Source organism: Papaver somniferum, chromosome 3, assembly GCF_003573695.1.
Source record: "Papaver somniferum cultivar HN1 chromosome 3, ASM357369v1, whole genome shotgun sequence".
In the NCBI taxonomy this organism is placed as follows: Eukaryota; Viridiplantae; Streptophyta; class Magnoliopsida; order Ranunculales; family Papaveraceae; genus Papaver; species Papaver somniferum.
The window spans coordinates 49,846,988-49,862,593 of NC_039360.1; the positions used below are offsets into that span (position 1 = coordinate 49,846,988).

The 15,606-nt window shown below is 36.5% G+C and overlaps 1 pseudogene; it reads left to right on the forward strand.

Annotated features, from left to right (window-relative positions):
- The first annotated feature begins 206 nt into the window (after nucleotides 1-206).
- Nucleotides 207-8,984, forward strand: LOC113361244 (annotated as a pseudogene).
- The last annotated feature ends 6,622 nt before the right edge of the window (nucleotides 8,985-15,606 follow it).

A 15,606-nucleotide genomic window follows, 5' to 3' on the forward strand; every position in this document is an offset into this window, starting at 1 on the left:
CGAGATCAACCTTCATCACCGCTGCTTTAGTTTCTTCCTTTATTTTTTATGTCTTTCAGATACGGGCCAGGCCAGCTAATACTAGACAACCAAACTCATTAACTCCATTGAAGCACTCATGAATCTCTTCATCTCTTTCCAAATTCAAGTTTATAAATACCTATGATCGTTATCATTCCGATATAGTAAATCTACACAAACAAAATGGGTAGTCATGTTATCCATAGTTTAAAGTTCGCGATATTAGGTTTCTTATGGCTAATTAGTATGGAATCATGTCTTTCACAAGTCGATCAGCAGGATCCACAAGTTCCTGGGTTTTTCATATTTGGAGACTCTTTAGTTGACAATGGAAATAACAATGGTATACTTAGTCTTGCTAGAGCTAACTATGCACCTTACGGTATTGACTTCCCTGAAGGTGCTTCCGGAAGGTTTAACAACGGCCTGACAATGGTTGATGTCTTAGGTGTGTGTCAGGATTCATGGTTTCCCATGTTTTTAGTATTAATGTGGTGAGAAATTATATGAATTAATTATTTCTTTTGCAGCTCAACTCCTTGGGCTCCCGAATCTAATTCCTCCATATGCGAGGACAAGAGGTCCTGCGCTTTTAAGAGGAGCGAATTTTGCATCAGGTGCTTCCGGTATTAGAGATGAAACCGGCAATAATCTGGTATTTACTTTATAATTCTAGCTAGGTGACATTTGTGTTTAATCTAACTATTTGGTTAAGTGATTTCCATTCTAATTTTTGATGAATTTGCAGGGAGCTCATGTGTCAATGAATCAACAAGTAGCAAACTTTGCGAGAGTTGTACAACAGATGAGAAGGGCGTTCAGAAGAGATGATAATGCCATGAGTGCTTAACTGAGCAAATGTATTTTCTATTGTGGACTGGGAAGTAATGATTACCTTAACAATTATTTCATGACTAGTTTCTATGCAACCAGCCGTCAATATATTCCGGCAGCTTATGCTGCATCTCTTCTTCAAGACTATTCCCGCCAATTAACGGTTTGTTCCATCACTTCAATTCTTGTATGATCTTCAAGATACAATCACATCATTTTTCTTACTCTTGATCGTTTTTGTTGGAAATATGGGCACCCATGTGTTGTGCATGCCCAAAGTCCACCTTGGGTGGTTATATAAAGTCATGTGCTTGACTTTGCCAAAAGGAAAAAAATTCTTCTCCAACTAACTAAGCCATGGTGAAACATGTGTTTTGTTTCTTGCCACCATGTGTTTGCATGATGATAACAAGTGTTTAATCACTTACTCCATGTGTTTATCTCCATGCTAACAAGTGTTAGTACTTGCTCCAAGTGTTTGGTTCTTCCTTGACACTTGCCAAGAGAGGATGCTTGAAGTTTGAGTATAAATAGGCTTCTAGTTTCATTTGTTGAAACAACAATTAGAAGTAGTAGTGAGTTTAGCAAGAGATAAACCAAGTATGAAGATTTATCTAGATAGTTTGAAGTGAGCATTCAAGTTAGCTAGCAAAGTCTTCTAGTATTCAAACATTAGTTGTAGAATCACTAAAATTCCTTTGTGTCCTATGGAGAAGAGGTAGAAGTTCTATACGGTATTTAGTTTGTGGAAATATAGTTTGTGCTCATTTTTGTGGCACCTACTCACCGCCGAGTTTGGAGGTTCAAGAACGACGCAAGTGATCCGTTGGTTCGACATCATCCTCATTTGGAACGATTGCAAGGTACGAACTAATAACCCGCTTCCACATTTGATTTGTTCAATTTACATATATATTCGTTATATATGACTAACATTGGCATCAAAGCCTTTTATGCGTTTTCGTTATTTTTGAACCATGGACTAAACGACCATTCCCTGAAAGGACTATGACCTAAAATTAATTATATGGAGTCATCACCTTTGTGATTCAATGTGTTCCAATTTCTGGCCTTACACCGACCATCCAATGGATCATGGACTAAACGGCCTCTGCCCGAAAGGACTACGACCTTAAATTAATTATGTGGAATCATCACCTTTGTGGTTGATTTAATTAATTTCATATAAATACAACATGCATGATATTAATTTTTTTTAAATATGATTAATTTGTTTAATCATGTTGTTAGTGTCTTGCTCAACAAAAATACTTAGTGTATGTGTTTGCGAAAATATATATTACTCTGTGTATTTTCAGAATTTTAGAAAAATCTAAAAGTGGATTTTTTTTTTCTTCTGAAACGAGGCATATTTTTATTTTATTTTTCATTAGTTGAAAAATAATTTACTTGCTTTATTTTCATTAGTTGAAAGTAATTTCAATAATATATGTTTCCAAAAGCATATTTTTGCTTTATTTTCGTTAGTTGAAAATAATTCGTGAGTGAGATATTTTGAAAATTAGTAGCAAGAAACTCCTGATTTCGTGTCCGTTTTCCACATGATGTACTTTGTTTATATGTAGCTTATTTATCTATGTTTATAGATAACTAATCATCATATGTTGGTTGATTTTAAGTGGTTTTATTCGCTTAAGTTATGTGCTTTACCAATATTTATTAGTCCAAATTAATTGATAGAGGTTATATTAAAATGCATATTTGGGTGATGATTATGAGCCTAGCGAAATTTTCGATCTCGAATTTGTGTATAGATATGATTTTATCAATAAGATTTTGAGACAATATAGTGAGTGTACACATAATAATAATGTCCAACTTTGTGCACCAAACGTGTAGAAATGTCTAGCAACAATGTGATTGCTGATCTCAATAAGGGTGACAAACTTGATGGGAAGAACTATGATGTGTGGCATAGAAAAATCCAATACTTGTTGGATGAAGGAGGCAAAATGTAACTCCTAACAAATGAAATGGTCCGACCCGCAGAGGGTCATACTGCCCAACACCGTCGTGATCTTGAAGCCTACGAAACTTGGGTTAAGAAAGATCATAGTGCACACCACACTATGTTGAGTAGAATGCCCAATGATCTTATTGGATAATATGAGGATTTTCCTACTGCCAAGAAAATGTAGGACCAGATAAAATTTGACTTTGGTGGTACGTCCACCACTAGACTTCGCAGCTTAGTGCTGAAATTTGAGGTCTACCGAAAGGATCCCAAGCATTCAATGACAGAACATCTAAGAAGGATGTCGTCAATGATTCGTGAGTTGAAATCTGCTGGGAATGTTCTAAGTGATGAACAACAAGTTTTAGTTGTGATAAGGTCATTGCCTGATTCTTGGGTGCATATGAAGCAAATTCTGACTCATAATGAAAGCATCAAGAATTTCTCTGACATCTCTCGACACGTTGAGCTTGAAGCTGAGCGCCAAGAAGCGACAAGTGTGGCTACCTTGTATGCTCAAGGTGCGCGCAAACCACAAGGGAAGCGCAAGAAAAATAGCCAAAGGGATGCTGAAAAGGCAGAAAAACCAGCTAAGCGCCGTCGTGGAAAGCGTGCTGGAAAAAGAGACAAATCTAAGATGAAATGCTATAACTGTGGAAACAAAGGACACTTTGGACGTGAGTGCACTGACCCAAAAAAGGTATTTTGTTCATTTAACTCTGTTTACGCATCTGTGTGTTCACATGTAATGGTTGCTCACTCTCTCCCTGAATGGATTGTAGATACGGGAGCAACAAAACATGTAGCTCGATATCGAGCGGTGTTCGTAGATTATCAACGTATTTCACGTTTATATGGGCAATGGCACATGTGAGGATGCTATGGGAATTGGCACATATCAGCTATCTATGCGCTCTGGACGCATTTTAACACTTCACGATGTGTTATACGTACCAGGAATCCATCATAATATACTTTCAGTTATTTCTCTTCTTAGTTTAGGGTACTCTTTTAAAATAGAAGACGGTAGGTTGGACATCTTCTTTTATGGTACTTTGTTTGGACATGGTTATTTATGTAATAATTTCTTTAAATTAGACTTGTTTAATTCTATTTCTTTTGAGACTTTAGTGTCTGATGCTAGTAGTAGTAGTGTTATTGACTGTGTGACTTGGCATGCTAGATTAGGACATATCGGTCAAGATAGGATGAATCGGTTAGCTCGAGAAGGCCATCTAGGCTCACTCGCTAAAGTTTCCTTACCCGTGTGTGAACCTTGTCTAGAAGGAAAAGCTTGTAGAAAACCTTTTGGTAAGGCCAAACGTGCTGCTCAACCTCTTGAGCTAGTATATTCTGATATTTGTGGACCTATGAATATTAAAGATAGACATGGTTATTATTATTTTCTCACATTTATTGATGATTATACGCGATTTGGTTATGTATATTTGATTGCTCACCGCTACGAAGCCTTGGATTGTTTCAAGCGATTTGTTGCAGAAGTTGAGAATCAAACTGGGAAGAGTTTGAAGACTCTCCGTACTGACCGTGGACGCGAATATTTATCCGATATGTTCAGGGAATTTTGTGAGACTAAGCGAATAACTAGACATCTTACTATTCCAAATACTCCGCAACAAAATGGTGTTGCAGAGAGAAGGAATATGACATTATTAGATATGGTTAGATCAATGATGGCGCAAGCCAACCTCCCAATATCTTTCTGGGGGGATGCTATTATGACTGCCCTACATTTTGAACCGTGTCCCAACTCAATCGGTTTCTTCTACGCCATATGAACTTTGGAAAGGCGAAAAACCTAATTTAGGTAATTTGCGCCCATGGGGTTCAGCTGGTTATGTTCACAACGCTTCTCATGTGTATGGAAAGCTAGGTCCTAGAGCAAGAAAGATTGTCTTTATAAGATATTCTGATTTCTCAAAAGGATATGTGATGCATGGTGAACATCCAAGTGGAGGGATGACTGAGATAGAGTCCAGAGATATTGTTTTCATTGAAAATGATTTTCCTCGAATCAGTGACATTAACAAAAACTTGGAACTCTTTGAAATAGAAGAGAGTGAAGGTATCTTACCATCTTCGAGCGAAGGTAAAGAATTAGTTTCTCAACCTATAATCGCTGAAGATAGTGGGAGTGGTCTACATCCTAGTGGGAGTGAATCGCTAGAGACACGAGTTTTTGAACCACGCAGAAGTGAGCATGGAAAAGTACCCCGTCGTCACTTTGAGATTGAAGGGGGAATATTAATATATGCTGCAAGTATTGAAGATGAGCCTACTTCTTTTAGAGAATCCATCTCTTCAGTTGATTGCAATAAATGGATTTCTGCAAAGCAAGAGGAAATTAAATCAATGGATAAGAATGACGTTTTGGAGTTGGTTGATCTTCTACCTGGGCGAAAGGCCATTGGAAACAAATGGGTCTTTAAAATTAAACGCAAGGCGGATGGTTCAATCGAAAAATACAAAGCTCGTCTAGTGGCAAAAGGATATACTCAACAAGAGGGTATTGACTATGAGGAAACCTTCTTTCATGTGGTAAGGTTTGCCTCAATTTGCCTCGTCCTTGCTATTGTTGCATATTTTGATTTAGAATTGTTCCAGATGGATGTTAAAACTGCATTCCTTAATGGGGAACTAGACGAAGAGATTTACATGTCTCAACCAACGGGTTTTGAGGTCAAAGGACAAGAGCACAAAGTTTGTCGTCTCAAACGTTCCATTTATGGCCTTAAACAATCGTCTAGATAATGGTATATGCGTTTCCATCAATTTATCACCTCCGCTGGTTATGAAATGATTGAGGAAGACCATTGTGTGTACATAAAACGATCCCAGGAAAGCATTCTTATCCTATCCTTATATGTCGATGACATTCTATTAGCGGGTAATGATCTAGAAGGAATTGTCGCCACTAAGAAGTGGATGTCCACTAATTTTGAAATGAAGGACATGGGTGAAGCTAATTATGTATTACGTGTTAAGATCACGCGAGATCGCTCAAGAAAGACTCTTAGTTTGTCTCAAGAGACTTACATAAAAAAGATACTTGAGCGCTTTCGAATGCATGATTGCAAACCCATTGACACTCCTATGGACAAAGAATGTGTCCTAAGTAACGACCAATGCCCTAAGAACGAAGAAGAAAATAAATACATGTCCAATGTAGCATATGCATCTGCGGTTGGGAGTCTTATGTACGCTATGTTGTGTACTAGACCCGACATCAGTTTTGTAGTAGGGATGGTAAGTCGTTACCAAAGTAACCCTGGACCAGATCATTGGAAAGCAGTTAAAATGATATTTCGTTATCTTAAAGGGACTGCTAATCTCTCTCTTTGTTACCATGGTGAAGACATTAGACTCAGAGGATTTAGCGATGCCGATTGGAGCAACGATAAAGATGAGTTTAAATCCACTTCAGGATACGTTTTTAAACTTGGAGGTGGTGCAATCACTTGGTGTAGTCAGAAACAAAAGTGTATTGTTCTATCTACAATGGAAGCAGACTATGTTGCACTTGCGGCAGCCGTCCAAGAAGCTGTCTGGTTGAGGAGATTTCTTAAGAGACTCGGTGTCTCGGAACACGCAAAAGAATCGGTGTTGCTTCACAGTGATAGCACATCAGCTCTAGCATATGTGAAAGATCCTAAATACCATGGAAAAACCAAACACATTGGTAGGAGATTCCACTTTATACGCGATATGGTTGCACGAAGAAAGGTTGTTCTTAGACATATCTCCACAAATAGAATGTTGGTTGACCCTTTGACTAAGCCCATTCCGAAAATTGCTTTTCAATCTCACATAGAGAACATGGGATTAAACAGGATTTGATATGTAAAACATGTGATAATGACATTATTATTATAAGTATTAATGTTTTCTTAAATGAATATGTGTTTATAGAAATCATATACTTTTGATGTGTACACGGATATTAAAGTTGTCAGCAGGAAAGAATCGTCCTACTCACACAGGTGATTCTCCTTGGCGCTTAGAATAGAGAGCAAGATGAGACAAAGAAGAGACGTTTTCCGGAATATATGTTTTTCGGGAAACCAAGTGCTTTTAATGGTAAACTTTTTATACAACTAGAATTCGCCTTAATATGTTTAAGATGAGATCTTACAAAGAGATCGATCATTGAATGTATCCACCATTTAATGAAGCCTGTTATACACCTAGATGTTATTATCTGAACAGTTACTATGTGAATGACTGTTGGAACAGAAAGTCAAGTTAGGCGCTTAAATGGCGACTAGACTAAGATCTGTATGGCGTATGATTTTTATGCTGGACATGCCCATTTGAGTGGGAGAAACGCCATAGCATACACTTTGTGATGTATGTGCTAAGTCGACCGATTACGAGAGCGATGAATGATTCCCTGCTTCATTGCTGTGTGAGTCGCTGGATTAATATCCAATTCATCTACCCCTTTGACTTGAGTTTATGTCATGAAGAGGATACTTAATGATGCTACTTTAGCATGTTTTTTAATACGATGCAACTTCCCGTATGATGATACATGTCTAGGAAAGCTGTTAAGTTGAATTGGAACGATGTGAATTTCTTGGAAGAAAATTTGATGATATACCATGAATTGTGACTCATAGCTGGCCAACGTTGTTCTTCTGTCGAAAATCATGAGTACAATTGATAAAATGTATATGGGTGCAATACTACTTGCTAGAGGGATTAAGAGTATTGTGTCAGGTGTAGTCAAATTATCTGAGGTAATGAGATACAAACATTCTTTATGAAGGGTTGATGTCTCCATGCTGAATCGTAATGAGGTTCTAGTATGGAGCTCCCAAAATGAAGGTATCTCGGCGGTCGCACAAACTATTTACTAATATGAACATTTTTCTCTTAGGACTTTGATTGGGAAGCATGCTGGCGTTATACACACTATGTGTGAGTGGGAGATGTTGGAAATATGGGCACCCATGTGTTGTGCATGCCCAAAGTCCACCTTGGGTGGTTATATAAAGTCATGTGCTTGACTTTTCCAAAAGGAAAAAATCCTTCTCCAACTAACCAAGCCATGGTGAAACATGTGTCTTGTTTCTTTCCACCATGTGTTTGCATGATGATTACAAGTGTTTAATCACTTACTCCATGTGTTTATCTCCATGCTAACAAGTTTTAGTACTTGCTCCAAGTGTTTGGTTCTTCCTTCACACTTTCCAAGAGAGGATGCTTGAAGTTTGAGTATAAATAGGCTTCTAGTTTAATTTGTTGAAACAACAATTAGAAGTAGTAGTGAGTTTAGCAAGAGATAAACCAAGTATGGAGATTTATCTAGATAGTTCTAAGTGAGCATTCAAGTTAGCTAGAAAAGTCTTCTAGTATTCAAACATTAGTTGTAGAATCACTAAAATTCCTTCCTTTGTGTCCTTTGGAGAAGAAGTAGAAGTTCTATACGGTATTTAGTTTGTGGAAATATAGTTTGTGCTCATTTTTGTGGCACCTACTCACCGCCGAGTTTGGAGGTTCAAGAACGTGAAACACAAGTGATACGTTGGTTCGACATCATCCTCATTTGGATCAATTACAAGGTACGAACTAATAACCCGCTTCCGCATTTGATTTGTTCAATTTACATATATATTCTTTATATATGACTAACAGTTTTTTTAGCAACTCTATCAATTGGGAGCTCGCAAGATTGTAGTAACAGCAGTTGGGGGGATCGGTTGCATACCTTACCAATTAGACCGAGTCAATCCTCGCAACCGTACTTCTAATAGCCAATGTAATGAAGATATAAACAAAGCAATGTAATCGAGAGCGCAAAAGATCTCAGTCACAAATGGCGTTGCTTATGGTAATACAAATGAAATCGGGTACAGTACTTTGTGCACTTTTTTTTGTTTTTTTTTTTTACTAATTTTATTTGTTTTGTAATATGTAGGATTTGAGGTTTTTGACATGGGATGTTGTGGTGTGTGGAAAAACAATGGGGTGATAACTTGTCTTCCGCTGCAATGACCATGTGTTGATCGTCATAAGTACCTATTTTGGGATGCATTTCATCCTACAGAAGCTGCAAATATCATCTTGGGTAAGAAAGCGTTTAGTTCGAATTCTGCAACTGATGAACATTCAAAAATTAGCAATGTTGTAAGGCTTAGATACTTAGTTCTAGAGCTTAATTAAATTGAAAACAGATTTGCTTAAATTGAGGGAAAAGACATTCAATTATTTTCAGAAGTTCTGTTACCAACCCTCTGTAACAGCTTATTGTGAATACTTGTGTATCATTTCGACATTGTGAACTAATAATATAAGCTTTTATCATTTAATTATAACTTAGTATAATGGAAAGTAGACCAACTGAATGATCCTTGACAATATGTGTATAGAGTTTATGTCTCAACCTCTACTCAAACAACATCTATATAAACACAAGGTCCGTGAACCTGATTGTTAAACAGAATACTTGGACGATCTCAAAAATCAATATCCAAGATCAATCTAGTTGTATCCAAATAATCCAATCAGAATTCTGCCAAGTAGTTAAACTTTTTATCTATCTTTCAAGATACGAATTCTACAAAAAACAAGTCTCGTAACCAATTACAATTAAGCAGGCGTATCTACTTAAATTGAATACATACAAAATTGTGAAAATTCAATAATAAAGATAAACAACATAATGTAGAAAAAACCCCGCAAGACACCAGAAATTTTGTTAACGAGAAAACTGCAATAGAAGAAAAATCCTGCGACCTCGTCCATATTTGAACATCACAGTGTATTAAGCCGCTACAGACACTAGCATATTATCTGACGTCCGAATGGAATGTAGTTGAGACCGAATCCACCCTCCAAGCGATTCAGTTACAATCGTGCTCCTTACCTCTCTCTTGAACCTCACAAGGCTCTACGAACTTAATTCCCTAAGCTCACGTCCTTTACTGCCTAAGAGTTGCTTCAGCCTCAGTGAACACTTTTGATACAAATCTGCCTGTAAGCTTATTTGATTTCCGTTTAGGTCAAAGATCAAGGTGTGGTAGTCTATTTTCAATAGAAAATGCTAGCAAACCTCACAAGTATGGATCTTACGACTCCCGAAGAGCAACATAGGTTCTTAACCACCTCCCAAGAACAAACTTCAAAAGATCAACTAAGATCAGTTTTCAGATATTTATATTTAGGAGTCGTAAAGTCTGAGACGAAGAGAACTTTATGATTTCTTTCTATCTTTCCTGAAAAAGATTACGAGAACCTCGATAACATAAAATCAAGACTAGGATTCACGAACTGTCAAGGTAAAGATAGTTGAACATGGCTTCAAAAATTCCCAAAGCGAAGTCTTTTAGTTGTAGACCTTATGTTTCTCAGAGGAAACCTAGGTCAACAGAGGACGACTTTAAAATAAACTAGGACCCAAAGTGTTGGGGATTGATCTCCTAGTTGAAAGAACATCTTTATTTATAGCTATTCAAGGACCAGGGTTAGCTTAAAGTTCAAGCTAAGATAACTTGAGAATCAAGCAAACTCTACTCTTGAAAAATAAAATGAATGATAATTTTTTTTGGCAAGTTATCCAACGAGCTAAAAGCAATTTGGTATTCATTCAAACACTTAAAATTTTAATCATGATGCACACAAACGCGTTTAAGTGATCATCGAAGTCTTAGAAGTATTTAAGAGAGTTCTAGTAAAGATAAGCATATTATAAAGTCTTTAAGAATTTACTAAAATATAAACTGGGACTGTTTATACAATAGTTTGCCAGCCATAGAGATTTTTCACGAGTCAGAGTGCACATATTCCTGAACCGGGTTCGCTAGCCCTGCTAGACGTCTGAACTCAGTTGACAACGGTTCGTAAAATAGGTTCGCCAATTGTTAGCCTATTATTCCAACTTTGAAAAATTCAGTTCACCACGGTTCCCCAATCAGGTTCGTGGATTGTACCTATCTAAACTTGTGGTTTGGAAACTGGTTTGCCAACCTTCAAATATTTCTAAAACTCAAATATCTATGTTTTGCAAACTGGTTTGCCAACCTTCCATGAGTAGAAATATCAACAAGTTAAATATTTCTCTCTTATGATGTTTGAAACATTCCCAAGTGATAAGATCATTTGCATGGACAATTTTCAATTAATCCACAAATTAATTCATATAAATAATATTGTTAAATACCGTTGAACATCTTTGCTTAGAATCATATTTCGAGATTGTTCACAAGACAAGCTGACTTGACTTAGTACACTAGAAATCAAGGTATAGTTTTGATCATCAAACACTGACAACAAAATTGAGATAACAAAACTCATGGGTTCAACCGAACAGTACTCTAACACGTACTCTGTTGATTCCCTTTATTCTCAATAATCTTTTATTAGTATCGATCACAAGTGACTGCATAATTAAATTGTGTAGTTTTTTTTTTGTTTTTTTTTTGTCAGGATCTTAACAACCCGGAGATAATTAGGCGTGGTGCTAGGAGAAGGGGTTATATTACGTAGAAGATGTGTATGAAAGGCGGTCTTTGCCAGCCAATGGGTCCTCTCTTGAATATGAAGATCAGATATAATTATGGCATCACCTCTTCGGTCTTGTTTCATTTAGTTATTTGCAACATATATTTCCAGTTTTATTTTCAACCTACAAACCTTCTGATTTTAATTTTGAAACTTGCATCTTAGCAGAAAATCATCGTACAATTTATCGTGATAGTTTTAATAGAAGATAAGTTACATTTGTCATGGTTCATTCTGATGTTTGGGGCCCTTGTTGAATCACTTGTAATTCAGGATTTCATTGGTTTGTTTTGTTTGTTGGTGATTGCACTATATGACCTAGCTTTATTTGATGAAAAATAAAAATGATGTGGCTGATATTTTCAAATGTTTTCACATGATCTAAACATAATTTTCAACCACCGTAAAGGTCATTTTTTCTGATAAAGGTGGTTGATATGTTACTAAAACTTTACAGGTTTATTTCCAAGGCATGGTTTAATTCATGAGACTACTTATCTGTCTACGCTACAACAAAATGGTGTTGTATAGAGAAAGAATAGTAAATTACTTGAGATTACAGTATCTTGTTTACTTGCAGCAAGCCAGCAAGCATTAGGCCACATTTCTGGGAATTAGCTATCACTACTGCAGTGTATCGCCCTAGTGTTTTGAAATTTCAAACACATGTGGATAAATTGGCTTCATTTGTGACAATTCCCTCTCAGCTTAAACATCCTCCATGGGTCTTCGGATGTGTTGTTTATGTCCACATACAGAAAAATTTGCGCAACAAGCTTGACATGCGTGCTCTAAAGTGTGTATTCGTTAGTTGTCATCCATTCCAAAAGATGCTAGCATATATGTTACTTATCTGAGCATGAGAAGTTTTACTCAATATATGATCCCAGTTATCCTATTTAGGGAGAGAGAAAAATTAAATATTTGAATGATATATTTATTTCCACCTAATAGTGAGTTACATTTTCTCATCATAGAAGAAAGTTCAACCCTTCAGCTTCTACCGATTTGGTTCTTACCATAATGATACCCACAAAAAGAGTCCATGAATCTGAAACTCTTGTTGTAGAAGACCTCCTCCTTTCTTTAACAATAGTATCTACAACCAGTTATCCTCCTGTTGATGTTTGTGAGGTAATAAAAGGTTGTTCGATTAGTTGTTGGATTAATACTGAAAATACTTGTGAACTAATTGACACCGAAAATTACCATAAATGAGTAATCGTGGAGTTCCACCGGATCATTTTTCACCTGAAGCAGTAAGGAAGGCGAAATACCATATTGCATATTACCTGTCAACACATAGATTATCGGAAGATAAAAAGGCATTTGTCCGTCCGATAGACGATGTGATTAATCCCAAAAATATATAACAAGCTTTATCTATTCTGAAATGGGTGGAAGCTACGAAAGATGAAATGGTTGCACATAAGTAATATGGTGCGTCTGGTATCTGTTCATTACCAGTAGGGAAGAAAAAAAAATAGTTGCAGGTGGGTATATGGTATCAAACATAATATGGATGGTTCCATTGATAGGTACAAAACAAGACTTGTGGCTAGAGGATTTACCTGTACTTAAGGTATTGATTATCAAAATGAATTTTGATAGACGTGTAATTGCAGGAAATCCTACACTACACCCCTCATATGATTTCATTGTTGATTAGCTCATTTTTAGGTTTACACTCTTAATTTTATTGATTAATTTCTGAATGTTCTTACAAGGAAAACAAAGAAGTCAAGAATGATCTCTGCTCTGAACTTTCTCTCTCCTATTTACTTGTTTCTTACTTCAAAAAAGATATCTCTCTCCTTTACAACTCGAATGACTATTTATAAGGAAATACATAGTGGATGACAGCTAATCTGTCCTTTATTTTCGGATATGGTTTGCGACATTCTCGCAACCTTACAAATGTTAATTTCGCAAGCTCTCTAATTTTCACAAGACTGTCACATCTTTCTCATGACTTTAGATGACGTCATTTATTCTATCATTTCTGAGACTGTTCTGCGACGCTACTGTGTTGTACCATTGATAATTTCGCTGAGACATAATTGTTGCGAGATTCTGATCCTACATCTTGCCTATTCTCATATCTTTCTCTGCAAAGTAGAGAATGATGTGAGAAATGCCGCAGCTGCTTATCTTTTCGTATTCCACATTTATCACACGTACTCTCTCTTCCATTTATTTCTTGACACATCTGTAACCGCTACTTTTCAACCGCTCACGTCTCTTCGTCTTAATGGTGTTTATTTCTTCGAGTAAATTTTTTTATTTATATACTCTTATCCCCCCTTTTTCCACTTTTCTTTTTACTTTCTCTTCTATTTTTATTCTCTCATCTCTGCAACTCTGTTATTCTTCTGCAAATTCTGCTGCTGTAATTTTTTCTTCCTTCAATCCTTTTACTTTCCATACATTCCCATACTATATATTCAAACATGGTTCCAAGTGGTCATAGATATGAGAAGAATTTACAAGATGTCCAAAAAGATCTTGCTGATAAAGGTTTTACACTCTCCATCATTCCTGGTGAGAATGCCAAATCAATTCTTTTTGTCAAGCTTTTCTCTAATAAAAATTGTGATGATCAATCAATCATAATTTCGCTAGGTCAGATTCTCGCAGGTCTCCCTATTCCTCTTTATAACCCAGAACTCCCTCTATTTTATGAAATTCTCGCTCATCCGGGATTTTCGCGAGCCATCTTCCAACTAAGTGGGGACTACATCCGTCTGATGCTAGAGTTCGCTAATCGTGGTGCTGGTAGAGGATCTCTTTACTCCAAAGAACTTAGGGATCCAAAATTCGCAAACCTAGAGAAATTTTCTGAGAAGTATACAGTGGCGAATTTCTTTGAAAACTACGAACTTATCTCCATGAAGAAAGAGAATACTCGCTGGGGTATTCGATTAAGAAGGAAAGATAACATTGATGAAGCCAAAATTCTTATGCAAGATATTGACTGGCATTAGGGTAAAAACACAACTCCTCGCCAATCCAAAGACGATAAATGGTGTGTTTTTCTTTTAATGTTAAAGGGACCCTACATTGCTGGATCAAACGTTCTTCCTAGGAATCTCGCTGCATATCAACCTTGGGTTTTCTCTTGGCCCGAGAAAGAGAAAGAGGTATGTTTTTCCCCTTTAACTCATTTTATATTTATTTATTGATTTTTACTATTCTATTCGCTAACTCTTGCGACATTCCGCAGATCCAAAAACTAAAGGATAATTATAACAGGACTGGGAAATCTAGTACTCTGTTAGCTCTTCGCTCATATACAGATGAGGTAAGAAATTTTCTCTTATGACTTTAAATAGTATTGTTATTTCCATGCTTCCATTTCTTATTTCTATCTATGTGGGAAGATTATTGCTGAAGTAGAAGAATCTGCTGATGCTGCAAAGATTGGTGATAAAGGTAAAGGTGCTCTTCGCAAGGAAAAATCAACTGGTCCTCCTCCAAAGAAAAGAAAAGTTCGTTCTCTTCTCCTTCAAATGTTCTTCCTAACGAAAATTCCGAAAGTGACAAGGATGATGAGGATAATGATGATCTTGCTGCAACTGAAGATTCTCCACCTGAATCTTCTATGGCTAAGCTTTCTGTACTCTTTTCTGATTCTCTACAAGAATGGGAGATAGCTAATTCGCAAATACCTGCAAAGCTCTCGCTACCCTTTGTGATGTCCCTTTACTAGATGGTAATAGCTCTCTTCGTGGAGTTTCTAGATCAGTGACTCCCGACTTCTTGCATTCTCTCAATAGTCTGGTATACATTTATCTTTTTACTTCTTCATTGTTATAACTCAAAATCTCTTTCTATATTAATATTTTATTTCTTTTCGCAGGCTGGAAAATCTTCTTTTGCGGTTGCCTCAGATCTAGAGAGAAGACGCGAAAATCTTGAAAAGAATAATCTTCAATTTCACAAAAGGAATGAAGAATTGGAAGCTGAAGTTAAAGGTCTTCGCGAGAAGAATAGACAATTAGAAATTGATTCTTCCTCTTATAAGAACAAAATTTCTAGTCTTCAACAAGCTAATAATCATCTTTACGGTATATTATTTTCTCTTTTATCTTTATTCATTCAACTTATTGTTTTATCTTATTTAAATGATCCTTTTTGCAGACATTTATGGTCTTTCTGATGAAGCTACCCTTCTTCGTTCATTTCCTAATGCCTTGGATAATGATACCCTTCTTGAACGTCTTAACAATTCCTTAAATAGCTTTTCAAATGAT